This window comes from Elephantulus edwardii, unplaced genomic scaffold (assembly GCF_000299155.1).
Source record: "Elephantulus edwardii isolate Elephantulus edwardi_28Jun2011 unplaced genomic scaffold, EleEdw1.0 scaffold00008, whole genome shotgun sequence".
Classification (NCBI taxonomy): Eukaryota; Metazoa; Chordata; class Mammalia; order Macroscelidea; family Macroscelididae; genus Elephantulus; species Elephantulus edwardii.
Genome location: NW_006399758.1, coordinates 37,876,386 through 37,881,126, shown reverse-complemented (window position 1 = coordinate 37,881,126; position 4,741 = coordinate 37,876,386).

Sequence of the window (4,741 nt, the reverse complement as noted above, 5' to 3'; positions counted from 1 at the left end):
GGAACAAGATATGGCAGCTGGTTTCCATGAGGATTACAGCCTTGGAACTCTGTACCTACCCTATACAAGGGGAACTCCGAGTCACAATCTATTTCACAGCAATAGGTTTGATTTGGCAGAGACAGGCTGGGGTTCACATTCACATTAACCTCTATGTGTGCAGGATCAGCTCTACCTGGCCCTGGCCCAAGGCTCCCATCTCCCAGTCAGGCTACTAATTTAGTTTGAGAGGTTATGGTGTTAGGACTTTTGAGAAAGGCTTTTCTATAACCCTTCCCCTATTCCTGGAAGCATGGTCCTCAACTGCCTCAACTAAAGACACATGGTTTACCATTGATCAGCATATTTAATATTATCAACAGCTGTGAAGCCAATATAAAAGAGAGAGAGAATGAGCCTATAACTAGAGTGTGGTTGAGGCATAGCCTGATGAAGCTGCAATCCGAGCCCCTCAGCAGGGAACCTCAACACCAGGAAAGAAGAAACAGAGAAAATGGGGTGCTTTCTTCAGGATCAGAGGTCCCTCAACCAGAGGTATTGTCAAGGGGATGATTTCCAAAGAAGTCCAGGGGCCTCTTTGAGTAAGAAATAGGAAGTTCTGATTTGGGTGTGAGACTTTGATAAAATATTGCCACAAACAGATACCAAGCTAGAGGAAGAAAAAGAAATAGGTTTATTGAACATTCATAACAGACGGTAGGTGGGTCAGGACATACTTATCCCATCCCTACCCTTCATATGAGTATATATATCCCTTCCAGTGGGGAGTTGGGTATACACAGCTTCTGATGGATTTACGGTGGCCCTTGAGTGGTGTGCTCTCTGCTTTACTTGTTTTATGTTGCCACAGTCACACGTCATTGTCCAGAATAGTTTCTGATTGATTTACTTTGTCAACATTTCCTTTGTCATTCCTTATCAGTATCTTCCTGTTTATTAAGAAGCTGCTGGGATTAACGGAGGGATTTGCTGTTAACATAGTTTGAGATTGCCATTTACTGAATCAGGACTTTTACTTCCTTGTTCCCAACTTTTGCATTCCAGTCACCAATTAGTATTAACGAGCCCCACCCACCTTCCTACTGGTTTACCTAATAAGTCTATTTTGAACAAAAAGAGCTGCTTTAACATCTGTGTGGTCATTTGCAGTGAATCTTGGACCCAGTAATTAGTAGAGGTTGGCACAGCAGAGTGGTGGTGACATCTCTGATCTTAAAGGAGTCAGTTTTATACTGTGGATGTTGTTGATGAGGACAGTTCCCCTTGGTGGAGTTAATAGAGTTTGGACACAGCCATCTCCATGAAGCCCTTACCCATTTAAAGAGGCTTTTGCAGAAGCTGGTGGGTAAACTAATTTTAGAAGTTCTTTTTCACTGGTCTGAACGTGTTTGAAGTTTAAGCATTCATATTTTCGAGGAACTCTTTACTCTCCTGGTCTACTATTATTAATAAGCCTCTTCATTAATAAACCTCTTCTGAGTTTTCCAAAACTAGAGATTTACTTGCATTTAATTTTGTTTTTCTGACATTTCAAAAGATTTCATATGAGAAGTATATGCAAAGGCAAATCAGCTGCCTATTGTAGGAATCCCCCCCCCCATTCTAATGGTAAAGAATCTATAAGAGAATTCTACAGGGTGACAGGGGCTACAGTAGTCCCTGGTAACCTAATGGTTAAATGCTTCACTTCTACCCGGTTTGGAAGCAGAAGTGGCATCTACTTCCTCAACAATATGCCTCTGGAAACTCTACTAACTTTTATAAATGATGATAGTTATAAAAAGGCTCTAGGCCTTTGTTCATAGGGTCACTATGAGTCATCCTCGACTAGACGTCAATCAACAACAACACCACTACCCAGTGGTTCAAACTCTATCAACCTAGTGGTGCCTTGAAAAACAGCCTACGGAATAAGGCTTTCTGAAAAGTCACATCAACTCAATGGCTACTAACAACTGTAGGTCTATAGTAGTATTGACCACAAAAAATATTTCTCTTGTCTTAAATTAGGGCAAGTTTATATTTATTTATATTGCATCTTTTCCCCTTCCTCAATAAAATAATGTTATGGTTCATATATCAAATGGATTTCAGAACCTTGTTAAATGTCCTCCAGGCTCCTCCATGTTATGTGTTTTATGAATTAATTTTCTCAGTGCTGTGTAATATTCCATTGTGTGAATGTACCATAGTTTTTCTATCCATTCATTTGTTGATGGGCACTTGAGTTGATTCCATCTCCTTGCTATTATGAATAATGCAACAATAAACATGAGTGTGCATATGTCTGTATCTCAGCTCTTGTTTCTTTAGGTTATATTTCTAGTAATAGAATGACTAGGTCAAATGGTATTTCTGTTTTCCACTATTTGAGAAAGTGCCAGACCACCCCCTGTCTCTTGAGCATTTGTGATAACTCCCTGAAGAATGTGACTGTAAGAAGTAAAGAATTAAAAAAATACACAATAATAATAATATCATAGTTTAAAAAATGTGTCTTTAACATTTCAAAGAAATGTGATACTGCAGAATAAAAAAGTTGTCAAACTATTAAATTTTGCTGAAGATAACATGGACATGGTTGTTATTATGTGCATTGAGACTGAACTGACTCAGCTGATTCTGCAATGGATTTTCAGAGACTGTAAACCATACAAGAGGAGATTGCCCAACTTTTCTTTCTCCTGCAGAGCAGCTACGGACTCAAACTGCTTGCCCTTGGGATGAGAGTCAAACTCCTTACCACAAGGCCACCAGATATGGTTATGTCAGTGCAAATTAAAAGTAGGTTTAGAAGAGGATGTGGAATAAGTGATATAACTGCTGATGTTAGACGAATATTTACTGAAAGCAGAGAATCAGAAAGATCTTTACTTATGCTTTTTTCACTACTCAAAGACATTCAGCTTTGTGGATAACACTGTAAAGAATAGGAATTCCAGAAAACTTAATTGTACTCCTGTGGAACTTACAAAAAGACAGGCATTTGTTTGAACAAAACAAGGGGATATCACATGGTCTAAAATCAAGAAATGTGTGAATCAGGCTTAAGTTTTTTCACCATATGTACTTAATATTTATGTTAAACAAATAGCCTGTGAAGCTGGACTGTATGAATAAGAAAGTGACATCAAGACTGAGGAGGACTAAACAACAACCAGTGATATGCAGATGACACAACCTTACTTGTTATAAGGGAAAATGACTTGGAAGCATATAAAAAACTATTGCCTTCAGTATGAATTCTTCCTCAGTATAAAAGAACCCAAAATTCTCACAACTGGACCAAGAGACAACAACAGGATAAATGAAAAAAGGATTGACATTGTCAAGGATTTTATTTCACTTGGATCCATAATCAGTCCCCATTGAAGCAACGGCCAACAAATCAAATTACTTAGGGCCTTGGGGAAAATCTACTGTAAAAGACCTTCTTAAGCAATTAAAACCCAAACAATCACTTTTAGGATTCAGATGCGCTTGAATTAAACCATCGTGTTTTCAATCTCTCCATATACATTTGGAGAAGTCTGGTGACCTAGTCTATAAAGAGTTGCACTTCTTCCCCTTGGTTGTGCCTCTGTGAAGGTTCGAATCCACCAGCAGCTCTTCAGGAGAAAGAATGAAAATATCCTCCTGTGAAATTTAAAATCTCAGGAAACTGGCGATGAGTCGGCTATGAGCCTATTTCAATCTGATGTCACAGTGTGGGTTTTCCTATTGAAACTTAGCCAATGATTATAGAGGAAGAATTGATGCCCTTGAGTTAAGGTTTTGGTAAATAATGCCAGAAGACTGAACAAATTGGTCTTGGAAAAAAGTAAGGCAGAATATTCCTAGAGAAGGACATCATGCTTAATAAAGTAGAAAGTCACTGAAAAGAGAGAGTCCCTCAGTGAGATGGGTTGACAGTTGATGCAACAGAAGGTTCAAACACAATGTAATGACAATTATGGGAATGGTAGAAGGCTGGGCAGTACTTTCTGCCACTATGAGTCAGAAAGGCCTTGATGACACCGAATAGCAATAACATTGAGCAAATTCTAAAGAATTTTCTGGTGAAATGTCTTAACGTACACCAGTGACAGTAGCTGAGGTTGTGGATTTCATTGGTCTCTTTTGAAGGACATTGTGGTAACATTTCCTGGGAGTCTGGAGGGAGTTGCACTGCTAGCCCTAAGGCCACGCCTCTTTGACCATTTGAATCCATCCTGGTTCTGTGCTGCAGGCTTAACTGTGAGTCACTTCTGACTCAACGAAAATGAGTAAGTAAGTGAGTGAGTGACTTTTACCGTGTCCACAGATTTTTACAGCTTTCAAAGTGTTTTAATATACACTGAAATGTCCAATTTCCTTTCCACTTTCGTAAATATATATATATACATATAAATTTTAAGGGAGGGAGTTGATACCAGGAGAAGTGACATCCTTGTGTAAGAAAGTGAAGCAGATACTGCTCATTGACTTTATAAGCACTCAACTGCTCTTTTCCCTTTCACAAACTCTCTATCCTTAACTTTGTCAATGCTGCATTCTTTTTCTCTTCTCTCTTTTCTGGCTTCTCTCAGTTATCTTTGCTCCTTTTCTTCTTATCTGTTAAAAAGAGTTATCCTCAAAACTATGCTCTTGATTACTTTGAACCTTTGGAGTTTAACAGTGGTGATTCAGTGGTATAATTCTCATCTTCCGTGCTGGGGACCACAGGGGCTGGCTCAACTCTTCTCTGTAGGAAAAAGGCGGG